Source organism: Carettochelys insculpta, chromosome 3, assembly GCF_033958435.1.
Source record: "Carettochelys insculpta isolate YL-2023 chromosome 3, ASM3395843v1, whole genome shotgun sequence".
Taxonomy (NCBI): domain Eukaryota; kingdom Metazoa; phylum Chordata; order Testudines; family Carettochelyidae; genus Carettochelys; species Carettochelys insculpta.
This window is the reverse complement of record NC_134139.1, coordinates 63,944,085-63,958,303: the sequence shown is the minus strand read 5'-3', so window position 1 is coordinate 63,958,303 and position 14,219 is coordinate 63,944,085.

Genomic DNA, 14,219 nt, shown 5'->3' with positions numbered 1-14,219 from the left:
TCACTTGCCATCGCTTCTCCAACACGTTGCTTTGTGGACATGGTAAGTTATAAGCAATTATCCTTTTTTGATGGGAATGGGAAGGTCTGCAAAGCAGGGGCATCTGCTAGATGTCCTGGTTAGGTGTCCCGTGGCAGTGACAAATGGACGGCTGCATGTGGGGCTTCGATGCACAATAAAAATAATGTAAAGAAAAAAACACCCAAAGAAAGGTTGGATGTAAAGGAGAGGAAGCAGAGAGGGAGAGGAAGAGGGAGAGGAAAAGCACAGAGGGGAATCCCCCGGGTGGCGCAGGGGGATTCCTGAGAACTGAAAACAAATGATGCTTGGGTAAGGGACGTGGGAGGAGAAACACCCAGCAGAGCCCGTCAGCAGCATGGCGCAGGGGTGTGAGGAAGAGGGGTATGAAAAACTAAAAGAAACAATGGCTGGAAAGGGATATGTGGTGGGGAAACCCTCCCCGCAGAGTCTGCAAACTGCATTGCGGGGTGGGGAACGGAGCACCTGCTGGTTGCTGCAGGCCAGTGTAAAAGGGCAGGAATCATGTTAAAAAGAAATAAAGATGTGAATTCCTGTACTTCCGCAGGTTGTCAAAGAAGACATCACCCTCCTAAAACTAACAGATATGGAGAAAGAGCAGCTACTCCTGCTGTGTGACCAAAAGCCTGGAAAATTTACTAAAATGCTGTGCAGCGCCATGACACCAGATCACTATCGGGTTACCTGGCGTGGCAAGGTGTGCTACCGTGGAAGCTGCAACAACTTAGGCCTTCCCAAGAATTTCATGAAAAAAATACAAGCGTGCCTGGATGAGGTCTTCGAGGAGATCTCCAAAAAGAAGTGCTCCATCCCAAGAACCATTAATACACTATTCTGAGGGGCACAGAAGCACAGCTAGCAAACCTGTACCTATGCAAAACCCTAGAGCTATACCCACCCCCCAACCTGCTTCTAGCATGCAGAATAAAGACTTACCCAAACTGATTGCTCCAGAGTGCTTGGGGACCGGTGTGGAGGTGACCAGCGTGGAGGGGCCTGCTGTGGGCGGACTGGTTCCAGGTCTGTGGTGAAGGGCTCTGGGCTGTCCAGAACAACTTCCTCTGTCCCTTGCTTGTTGCTCCCTTTCTCCTCTTCATGACAACCTAGTTGTAGTAGCTGAAATAGAAGGGCTCTCTACAACAGTTTTACTCAATAAAAAAATATTACTGGCAGAAAAACATCTATTTCTTAAGTAATCTGCTCTGTTGTATATGGGCAGGAGTGGACATAAAACGAACTGACTCTTAACAAAGGGCAAGAGGAGGCCACTTGTTAATATAGAGCCTTCCAAACTAGTCACCACCATCATCTGGTGAAGGTATTGTCTAAAACCACTACTACAATCTTTTGACTAGATGCAATCATACAAAGGATCCAGACATAGGTAATAACAACTGGTGCCTACATAGTGAGACGTATGACCTAAAACAATCTATGACCTACAGAAAACAAGGTGGTATGAGGCCTCCCAGTGAGCAGGGCAAGTAGTATCACTTTAATGGTCTCAGTTATTCTAAAAGATGCTGTATAGCTTCCATTGATTACAATCCAAGTTGGAGCAAATAACAGAAAGGAAGGAAGATATTTATAATAAAAACATCAAATCAGGGACCTGTAATGAAAATTGAAAAGAGGTTAACGGTGAATCCTTTTGGGGGCCAAACATGAGCAAAGAAAGGTGAAGACTGATACTAGAGACCAATGTATTGGTGCACCAGGAGGGGGAGGGAGAAGGATTGGTATTCACAGAATGCAAGAATATCATCTGAGATGCAAGACTATTTGGGCAAGACAGTCTTCAGTCACAAAAGAACAGGTTCTAATTGGTTAGTTCAAAATTGTCAGGGCTTGTTAGATGGGCTTTAAATTTCGTAGAAGGACTTATCCCTAAATAATCAGGAACATGCCTTGAAAAACCCCTCTCCATAAGCTATCAGAGCGAATGTTTAGATACAAGCTCTGTTTTCCTCCTTATACCTACTCATCCAGAATTTGCTGGTAGCTACCAGCCAGCATTCTACCTGGCAGCTTTCTTTGTAAGCATTTTAATGTGTAAAAGAAATTTAAAGAACAAATACCCCTGTTTATTAAGAATGAAATTCACTGCTTTGCCAAGCACAAGACCTATGCATCACTCTCATACAAACCTTAAATGTTACATAAGTCCTGTGCTGGCCCTTCGTACAGGGTGAATTTCATGTTAATTTTTAAATCTAATATGGCACTCTGGTTGTAAGCACTAGTACAGATGCACCCTTAGAGATAGTCAACATGAGAGAAAACACCTGAGAAAGAAATTGTGAAATGATGTAAGCTATCTTCATGAGAATAAAATCAAACACAATGTAAATACTTCATCATAGTCTACGGAGCAACTGTTGTAGCATCCATGGTATTCCTGTCTCACAAGAGAAATGGGTAACTTATTTTAAACAGAACCTAGACCAAGGGAACGTTATTCAAGATCTTAAATCAGAGAAGACAAAAAGACTAAGATCTTAGTTATTTATCGCATCCAATCCCTTATTCCCAGATCTGAACAACCTGAATTTTGAGGAAGTTCAATTTGTCATTTTCACTGATCTCTCTAATCATGTGATCTCATTTTTCAGCAGTGAGAGCAGACTTCAGCACCATTTGTTAAGAAGCCCACTCAAAATGAGGAAATATTTGAACAGCTAAGGTAATAAAAATGACAGAGTGCAAAAAGAGATAACTACTGAATTTATGAATTAGTAGCTCCATTCTTATCTTCATGTTTTATGGAACTGGTGACTATTTGAGCATAGCATCATGTTTAAATAGATGAACAAGTATCAAAACAGTGGCCAGAACAATGTACAGGTAAAAATCATTGCAGAAACATAAGGTCAAGTACATTTTTGGCAAATACAGACAGGGTTGTGAAACTCTAACTTAACATGATTATTAGCAAGGTTTTTGCAAATATTTTGAACAACCTATCCCATGAGAATCTATTAAAATGCAATGAGAACTTGAATGCATCTAGGGCCTGACAACAGGGCAGTGGTGGGGAAGAGGACCCCAAAAAGCTTCACTCACCCATGTGGCTGAGTATTGGGTCCACTGCAACCTAGGAAATTTGAGATTGTGATTAGGCCTCTTGAGTTCTAGCCTAAGCAAACAAAACAGACGACAGTTTGGGGAAAGGGATAAAACATATAAGTGAATAGCCTCTTCAACTGATCAAAATTCCCATTACCTGCTGCAGCGGAAGCCTACCTAACTTCAGCCCCAGAACATCAGAATTGACATCTAATTTTGAACTGGTTTCTCTTCCCAGCACTGGGAAGTCATTGGTGTCTAGTTGCAGTGGCTCAAGCTCTGTAATTACTTCAAGGCTCAGTATGGAATCTCAGAGGGCATTGGTGTCGTTAGAGTGCTGGAAGGCGCCATTACACGGACAGCTCCAATATGAAGTGAGGACACCATCAGAAGTAGTAGTGGGTCAAGCACAATAATTACTTCAAGACTCACTATGGAATCCCAGAGGGAATTAGTGTCAGTGGTAGAGGGCATTGTTGTCTATTGGTCTGAGTGCTGAGAAGGCACCATTGTTCCATCAGAAATAGTAGTGGCTCAAGCACCAAGACTCATTATGAATCCAGGACTGAAGAGAAGAGAAGGAAAAGTTAAGGAAGTATTAGACAAGAAAAAACTTGAGGAAAGACAAATTCTTGAGACTGTTGACTGTTGGCCCCACTCAGGAACGATTTAGCTTGCAAATAGCAGGGATTCCCTTGCCTCTTCTGGTAAAGAAGCCCTAGAACTGCCTATGTGGGAGAGGGAAGGAAGAGAGAGAGAGCCCACAAGCTCCATTTCTTCATAGGAAAACATCCCCCAAGCCACACATTTGGGAAGAAAGTTTGGCCATGGAGAGAGAGCATAGGAAACTATCTTTAACCAAAGAACCTGTTGGATTGGGGGATCCTCTTTAAAAAGTGACAGAAGACAACATTCTTTAGAAAATATCCAATGCAGCACAGAGCAGAGGCATATGTCCTGAAGCACAGTTCCAGCAGAGATTCACTGCTTAAAAATTTAACAGGTTTGGGGTTAGCTCGCCAGCTGCATGGCGGTTTGGGAGGGGCAGTCCCGTAAAAGGTACATTGTTAAATGCTGTAGGGAATAACCTCTGCTCAGCTTTAGTATGGTGACTGTAGTATTTCTTGCTAGCCCTGTGAGGGAACACAAGGGTAAGCCCTCTCAAGCACTGAAACCCTTCACAGAATAGGACATGGTACTATTTAGAAGCATGGTCCACACAGTCCAGCAGCCATGTGGTGTGTGGTCGGGGAGTTACTCACATGGTAGCGGGGAGGGAGCTTTTGAGATTTTTTCTATCTTGCAGCATTGCCAACCATAAACATTCAAAATTCAGAAGCCAGGCCCACAGAAAAATGGTATTTAAAAATAATACTTTTTATAAATTTGCCTTCTGGTTTTTTACCCATTCGTGTTAACATTTTCAAATTTTTCTCTGAGGCTGTGAAGGGAAGGAACTTAAAAAAACCAAAAAGCTGAGATTCCCATGTAATCACATGAGTCTAAGAGCAGGAGCTGTAAGAAAAGCATCAAATACTGGGAGACTAACCATACATTTTGAGAGCTAAAAATACTGTAAGTAAGATTACAATTTAATTTTATATGCCCTGGTTATTTGGAGTATTCAGCATATCATCTAAAATAGCTAGATTTGTTAAACATTACTAGCAGATCATGTTTAGAAGCACAAATTCCTTGACTTTGGTTCAGTTGTTTTCAGCAGAGTGTTGTGCCTCTACCTTGCATGCGAGGTGAAATCCTGAGCATTACTGACAATTCTTATCTTAGCCAGAAGGAATTGCAATTACATTTTTATAACTCTTGGCTTGTCAGAAACAAAAGCTCTATTAGCTCATAAAAACATTCTTCTCCTAATCTAATGTAAGATGCTGGAAAAGTTTATCATGTAAAAACTAGCTTGTAATAAAAGTATTTATATTACAAATCAAACAGTTTCACTCAATGCATAAGAATTATTGGAATTTATAAGGGGCAAAAGATTCTTGTTTGCAAATTTAAAAAAAAACCCAAACATTTCTGCTCTGATTTGTATAGTGTTCCATGAATGCAGATCGATAATAAGACAGAGAATATCTTATTGCCGTTATATAAATCCATGGTACACCCATATCTTGAATAATGCATGCAGATGTGGTCGCCTCGTCTCAAAAAACGTATGTTGAAATTGGAAAAGGCTCAGAAGAGGGCAAAAAAATGATTAGGCACGTGGAATGGACTGCTATATAAGGCGAGATTAATAAGGATGGGACTTTTCAGCTTGGAAAAAGAGATAACTGGCGGGCAGGATATGACAGAGGTCTATAAAATCATGGCTGGTGTGGAAAAGTGAATAAGGGTGAGTTATGTACTCCATCATGTATCACAGAAACTAGGGTCCACCACATGCTGTTAATAGGCAGCCAGAGGTGATATGAAGGCCAAGACTATAACAGGGTTCAACAAAGAACTCAGTAAGTTCACGGAGGATAGCTCTATCAATGGCTATTAATTAGGATGGGCTGGGGTTTTGACCCTAACCTTGTCCAGGGCTGTCCCAAAGGAGGGGGTGAGGCCTGGAGCACCCACCCACCCCATAACCCTCTGTCCCAGCTCTGAGACCCCTCCCACACCCTAACTCATGATTAAACCCTGCACCCTGCTCCAACCTCCTGCCTTCAGTCCCTTCCTGCACCTAACCCCTGCAAAGACTGCACCCCCACATCCTGCCCTGAGCCTCTTCCCATACTCCAAACCTCTGGGCCACAATCTGGAGCCCCCTACTGCACCCCAAATCCCTCATTCCTAGCCCCACCCCCATTCAGGGCCATCATCCCCTCCAGCAAGCAACCCCCACCTCAACCCACAGCCCCCTCCTGCAATTTGAACCCTTCACTTTTGGCCCCACCCTGGAGCTTAGGGGACCCTCAAAATCTAACAACCCTGTGCACTGAGATTCTAGCCCTGCGTCCAAGGGATCTCCAGAATCTCCACCTTCCTCCTCATCTTCCTCTAATTAAACCTGTCTTTCCTCAAGCATCATCCAGGACTCAATGTTAAATAAAACTATTCCCTAGTCAACTTTATTGTTTTTCTGACTAATTACTAGTATTACAATAGTATTATTTTCTACTATTTTTCATTGCAAGTATACAATATTTCAGTTACGTTATGGATTAAATAGGCTTTTGTGGGCTAGTCTGGGAACCTAGCCACCATTTACAACATTGTTCTATGGGAAAATGCATTCCAGGTTCCAAACAACTTACTACCTTTTGGAACACAACCTGTTCATAAGTTGAGGACTTCCTGTACTCCCATCTCATACCCTAGAGAGCAGCCAAAAGAAGAGTCAAGCCTATGTGTGTGTGTAAAATAGAAAAAAGCCTTTGAGCTAGACTCAGTCTCCTTATTTGTCAGTTTATTTCCTAATTTGCCCTGTAGAAAAATTTGCAAAGATTTCACTATAGCAGATGTGATAAATGAGCAAGTAGAACTGTCAATGTTGGTAGGATGAATAAATACTTTACAAACAAATGTAGAACAAGGAGGTAATGCCTCTCAAAGTGAACAGACTCAGTTGTGGACCACAGTTTCAGAAGGGAGATTAATCCATATTTTTCTGAGGAAAGACAAGAAAATCTTTCTGTGACATTCTACTTTGCAGGTGTGGCAATGACAAAGTTACTGATGGGTCTAACTATTTCAAGAAGAGGTCCTGCTATGACAAGATATATTTTTAAAGACCTCTTTCTGTGTTATTTTGCAACTACCATCCCAGTTCAGATATACTGATGGTTCTATTATAATGTGTGTAACCCTTCTGTTAACGCCAGATGCCTGCCGGAAGGGCCGGGTTCAACTCTTGTGGGGTTTTCCTATCAAGGATACAACCAACCGGCTCGAGCCCCCACCCAGTGGCCTGGGACAATTTCACCCCCGTGCTGGGTGCCTGTAAGGCGGTTCTGCCCTCCCTCGCAAGCACAGAGTCTGAGATAGAAATGGCTTGTTTAATGACCGTAACCTACCCCAAGGTTACGGCGACAGATGCAGTATATCTCAGCACAGAAGAGACAAAAAAACCCTTTTACCCAGATACCGTCCCCATATGCAGTAGAACCCAGTCTCTTGCTGGGGCTCTTGGCCCTTTTCCAGACACACACAGTTACAGGGTGTACCCTCTGCGGTGCAGTCCCAAACTCAAAGCCCACAGATACATCACCAAGGCAATACTAGCTGTCCACTTGTCTGTAGCCTCCCCTTGCTGTCACCAGCCGTCTGCCAGTCGCTGTCATCCGCCGCCGCTCCTACCAGCTGCCCGCCGCCGCTCCTACCAGCTGCCCGCCAGTCGCCATTGTCCGCTGCCGCTCCTACCAGCCACCCGCTGGTCCTGCTGTTGTCCTCCAGTCCTAACCCCACTGCTTGGGACTGCCCTAAAGCAGAACCCAGTGATGTCAGCTCTGTGTAGCCTCAACTGCCACTCTGTGATTTCAGCTCTGTGTGGCCTCAGCTGCCACTCTGTGATTTCAGCTCTTGGTATCTCTAGTGTGGGGTTTTCACAAACACCCTAGTATCCAGCTCTATCTTTCAACAGGTGAGGAGAATTAGTCAAGCCAGGCTTATAGCTATATGGCCAAGGCATAGGCAGGGCCAAAGCACTCAACAAGCTAGTTCAACCAGTACCCCTCCTCTCTTCTCTCACAATGCTTTAAACCAGGGAGCCCTGTGTAATCAATGTCTTACACAGCTACGGCGACTGCCCTGTCCCCCACAACAACCCAGAGCATTGGTGAGATCTCACAACTCCCGCATTAAGTGTCAGCTTAAATTGTGATTTTACAACTACATGTTTATAATAGACCAAATCTCATGGCTTACTTGCTACCCATTAGGCTTTGCCTGAAAAGGTATCACACATGCACACCTTTTGCATTCTCATGCAGATGACCTCTGGGAGACTCATTCCTCCCAGCCTTCAGTAGCACTGCATTCCTTCTGCCACATTCCCTATATGTGGATTGGAACTTGTATATGATAAATGTATTTAATTTATATCATCGACAGTATGTCCAACAAAACATCATATTTTTCCTTGATACCAGAATGAAAAATTCAAAAATATTTGTTAATACTGCATGGGACAGATTATGCCCTGGTACTTCACAGACGCATAAATGAGGCATAAGGAGACCCTCCTTTGAGTTACTGTGCAGCAGTGAGGTGCAGTTGGAGGCCCTGTGCTCCAAGAGGCCCTCCAAATACTTTCTGGAACTTGATATCCCAAAAGCAATGAGAAGGAGATGGGGTCATTCTTGACCAGCAGAGCAGGCTGTGCATGTGGTGGGACTATAAGCCAATGCCTTAAAAATATAAGCAAACTTGGAGTCAAGAAACATTAGAAATGTATCTGAGAATACCACTGGCTCTTCTGCCCAGATTGTCTGCTTCCTGGTCAAAAGCTGATGCTTCGGAAGTAGAGCTTAAACACAAAAAGCAAGCTTACAAGAAGTGGAAACTTGGATAGATAACTAAAGAGGAGTATAAATATATTGTTTGAGAGTGCAGGGGAGTAATAAGGAAGGTGAAAGCACAATTGGAATTGCAGCTGGCAAGGAATGTGAAGGGTAAAAGAGAGGTTTCTACAGGCATGTTAACAATAAGAGGGTGATCCAAATCGGAGGAGGGAAAGAGGAGCCTTGGGGGCCAGTGGAAGCAATATAAGGTACCCACTGAAGGCACACATGAAAAAGTGCAGCATCGGTGTTGATACTTGGGAGAACCTTGCTCAAGATCGTCCCTGGTGGAGAACAGTAATCTGTGAGGGGTGACACAATTTGAGAGGTCCCACCACAGTGCAAGGAAGGGGAGGCAGAGAAAAAGAAAAGAGCATCAAAAACTGCCCTTGGCCCCTCCAACAGCTACCAACACCTGTCCCTTCTGTAGTTAGATCTGCAGCTCCAGAATTGGGCTGATCAGCCATCAATGGATGCACAAGTAGGAGGGTGACATGAAGACATCCTACTTGTTATCAAGAGACCACCAAGAGAGAGAAGGAAATCAGGGAAGGTGTGGGGGCCTTACTGGACGAGGAAGGTAACCTAGTGAAAGATGATAAGGAAAAGCTGAAGCAATCAATGCCTTTTTTGCCTTTGTCTTCACAGACAAAAGTCAGTTCTCAGACTACTGCACTAGGCAATGCAATATGGGAATGATGTGGGCACTCATTGGTGGGGAAGAACACCTGAAGAACTATTTAGAAAAGCTAGACACACACAAACCCAGGGGTCTGGATTTAATGCATGTAAGGATATTGAGGGAGTTGGAAAATGTCATTCCAGTGCCTTTGACCATCATCTTTGAAAATTCATCATGATCGGAAGAGGTCCTGGCAAATATAGTGCCCATCTTTAAAAAAGGAAAGGAGGACAATACAGGGAACTACAGACAATTCAGCCTTACCTCAGTAGCTGGAAAAATCATGGAAGGGATCCTCAAGGAATCAATTTTGAAGAATCTGGAAGATGGGAAAGTGATCAGGAATAGTCAACATGGATTAACCAAGGGCAAGTCCTGCCTGACCAAACTGATTAGCTTCTATGATGAGGTAACTGGCTGTGTGGACATGGGAAAGTTAATGGATGTGAGATACCTTGACTTTAGCAAAGCTTTTGATAGTCTCCCACAATATTCTTGCCCCTAGTTAAGGAAGTATGGATTGGATAAATGGACTGTAAGGTGGATAAAAAGCTGACTAGATGGTTGTGCCCAATGGGTAGTGATCAATGGCTGGATGCCTTGTTGGTGGTCAGTTTCAAGTGAAGTGCCCCAAGGATCAGTTCTACGACTGGTATTGTTCAAGCTCTTTATTAATGACCTGGATGAGGGGATGGAAATTTGCAGGTGACACTAAGCTAGGGGGAGAGGTAGGAGGATAGGGAGGGTCCAAAGTTATCTAGACAAATTGTAGGATTGGGTCAAAAGAAATCTGATGAGTTTCAACAAGGACAAGTTTGGGACAGAAGAATCTCAAGCATTGTTACAGGCTGGGGACCTACTGGCTAAGTAGCAGTACAGCAGAAAAGGACCTGGGGATTACAGTGGAAGAGAAGTTGGATACGAGTTAACAGTGTGACCTTGTAGCCATAAGGCTAATGTCATACTGGGGTGCATTATGAGGAGCATTTCCAACGGATCTAGTGAAGCTATTATTTCATTTTATTTGGCACTGGTGAGGCCATGTCTGGAGTATTGTGCCCAGTTCTGGGGCCCCCAAATATAGAAAGGATGTGGATGCACTGGAAAGGCCCCAGCAGAGGGCAACCAAAATGATTGGGGTGGGGGGGGCTAAAGCACATGACGTATGAGGAAAGGCCGAGGGATTTGGGTTTGTTTAGTTTGTAGAAGAAAAGAGTAAGGGTTGATTTGATATTAGCCTTCAACCTGCTGAAGCAGGGTTCTAAAAAGGATGGAGAGAGGCTGTTCAGTAGTGATGGATGGCAGAACAAGGAGCAATGTTTTCAAGTTACAGTGGGTGAAGTCTAGGTTGGATATTAGGAAAAACTATTTCACTAAGGAGGGCAGTGAAGCACTGGAGGTGGGTTGCCTAGAGAGGTGATGGAATCTCCATCCCTAGAGGTTTTTAAATCCCATTTTAAGAAGGTCCAGGCTGGGGTGATTTAGTTAGGGTTGGTACTGCTTTGGGTAGGAGGGTGAATGTGATAACTTTCTGAGGTCTCTTCCAGCCCTATGAGTTCTTTTTCAGTGGAAGAAGACCCTTGACTCTGGAACTCATTTCCTCATCAATCTGACAAAGCATATATCTGTTGTCTTTCCGGATACGAATTTTATCTTCCCTCAGTCTTTTGTATAAGTGAGGATAGATAAATATATTTGTAGCATAGTTATCAGCTTCGAGTCTATTTAGTCTGACTTTGATAACTAATTTTATACTCTTAAAAATGCTATGTATTCCACAAACATAAAGATGTGCTAAGTAGTCCCACCACTTGTGTTATCTAATTATTTTCACAACACTCACTCTTAACAGTGAAACTAGATGCATGTATTTTTTAAGCAGTTTCACATTTAGGTTCTGCTGCATTAACACAATACTGTTTAGACTGAAAGCATTGTAGGGAGAACATGTAAGTCCCCACACCTCCAAAGTGGTTTCAGTTTAATTTTTTAATCCATAAAACATTTTTATAAATATGAGGATTTGTAAAAATAATACCATAATTAGGATCCTGAATTACAAAATTATTGTAATTCAGTGATTACTATTTAGAGGTAAAATTCATTCTACATACATAGATTCATTGGTGATTCTGGATTAGAATTTACTGCTTCCAAAAATGAAAGGGTACTATGCACTTTAATTAGCCATTTACAATGAAGCTTTTTTTCCCCTTGGATGTTGATCTTTTTAGTTAGGATTATTCTAAGGTGTTAAAAATGACTGCAGTTTGCAGCTACAAAGGGTAAAAAAATGTGTGGTTAAACATATCTGACTCACGGAGACAATTCAAATGGAAAAAAATCCAGGTCATTGGCCTTTTTAAACAGACCCCTGGCAATGTTTACTCCTCCATAAATAGCACAGTCACATGAATTGTGTTCAGTAAATCCTGCAAAACAAAACAAAACCTCTTACAGACTGAAATTCAAACTGTGGCTCATGTATTCACAGGGAAGGATTAAGTGAATCTTGCTGCATGTTCTGGGTTTAATGATTGAGGTATCAGGTCTTTGGAAGAAGGGTGAACCAGGTCACTTTAGCTGCTCTATCCCAACGCAGCAAGATGGAAATGCTGGGGTCTGCTGCAGATTAAGTACCATGTGGGAGGCTGTCTTTGCTATAATGTCACATTTCACTATGGCAGGAACAAACACTGCTGATTACTGCACCATGACAAAGGGACTTGTCTACACAGAAAATTTATTGGAGTTACAATACCAGCATAATTATTCCGGTATAATTATATTGATATATTTGTGTGTATAGACCAGCCATAACAGGAATGTATGGGTCTCTTCTAGTTTCAGTAATGTTTACTTAACTTGCCACAAGGAATTTATTATGGATTCTGTGCAGGAGAACTCAAATTGATTGATTATAATAAATAATACATCTGCCTCCTACCAAGAGCTTTTCATCTACAGAGGAGGTCAGTATCATTATCTCTATTTTACAGATGGGGAAACTGAAGAACAGAAAGGGAAGTGAATTGTCCAAAATTACCAGCAGCCCAATGGCCAAGCTACAAACAGAACCCAGGTTTCCTGATTTCAAGTCTGGAGTTCTATCCACTAGGCCTAGCCTTATTAACAAGCAAAAATACATTCTGCAGAGCTTTGCTAGCAAAAGTTATTAAGAGTTGCCAACACTCAAGATTTTATCATGATTCTTTTAGTAGTTTGAGTTTAGGACAAACCTCCTTGACTCGTACTGTTAAATAAGAATCTCAATTGTCTGCATTTAATTACTAAGTTGCTAGCTGTTGCTGTGGAGGAAAACTTGAAAACATGAAACAGGTGCGCTCTAAAGGCTCAAACTAGAAGGCAAATCAAAGGAATCCTATCTTTTTGTTTTTTAAATCTCAATTTTTTTGGTCCAAACTTATGATCTTTTTTAACACTTAAGAGGCAATATTGCTTGTCACTGTGATTCTACCTCAAGGATGTTTTTGAAACTCCTTTAGAACAGCCCATGGAAGAGGCAGTTCACAAAGAAATTCTATATTAAGACAGTCTCTACATTATGAAAGCATTCAAAACCTGTATAGCGGACTTCTGGGACCTCACCATGCAAGCATATCCATTCTTATAGTTTTTCTCTGTAATATGGCCTATATGTCAATTTTTTTGCCTTGACCAATTTTGCTTTATATGAGCTCCCACAATTACCAAGATTTCCAATCAGAATTTATTTCTATCAAGCTTTGTCTCATGGCAGGAAGCAGCTGAGGCAGAAAGAATTCCAATTGGTTAGCTTTTTGATACATTTACACTTTTCATTGTGCATTGGGGCATATTTCTTAAAGAACTAGTTTCTAAATCTTCAGCGGCACACATTTCCCAAGAGAAATAGTTTCTTCTTATTGTATAGCCTCTGTGTTCAACTCTATCACAGAAAACTTTACATATGTAGACCCGTTGTTGGCAACCTGAGACCTGACAGCCACATGTGGCCCGCTGGGGTTCTATGTGTGGGCTACGAAACATTTTACTTATCGTTGCCCATACATAGGGTTACCAGATTCTGCTAGTTTCCATCTGCATTTTTTTTCCTACTGGCATTACTAAAGTGACACGTACATGAACTGAGGTATGTGTTTATAGCACACAACATTGACTGTGAGAGCCATGAGCTCCCTCTGGATCCAATGAAAGCTCAGCTACAGCTAAATAGGCACATCTTGCAAATTTTAAGTATATAAGTGCAATTAGCAAAACTTCCCTGTCTTGGGACACCATCTTGGTTATGACAACCTTGCAGAACACTGAGGTGAAGGAGAGCCACTCATGCAGCCCACTCACGAGCCTAGGTTGCCTACCATGGATGTAAAGGATAACACTTGTTGGTATTTATGAAAAGCTTGTTTGTGACAAGTAAAACCATTCAGCAAATTCCATACAGGCAAAAAAGAAAACAAACTACGGCTCTCTGTTACCATGCAGCAAATGGTAATACAAAGGTGTACTATGGGAGATGGGAGAGATTCCAGAAGACTGGAAAAGGGCAAATATAGTGCCCATCTATAAAAAGGGGAATAAGAATAACCCAGGAAACTACAGGCCAATCAGCTTAACTTATGTGCCAGGAAAGATAATGGAGGAGGAAATTAAAGAAATTATCTGCAAGGTGATAGAGAACAGCCAGAGTGGATTTGTAAATAACAAATCATGTCAAACCACTCTGATAGCTTTCTTTGATAGGATAACAAGCTTTGTGATAGGGGAGAAGCGGTAGATGTGGTATATCTAGGCTTTAGTAAAACATTTGATACGGTCTCGCATGATAGTCATAAAAAAACTAGGCAAATACAACTTAGATGAGGCTACGATAAGGTGGGTGCATAACTGGCTGGATAACTTTCCTCAGAGAGTAGTTCTCA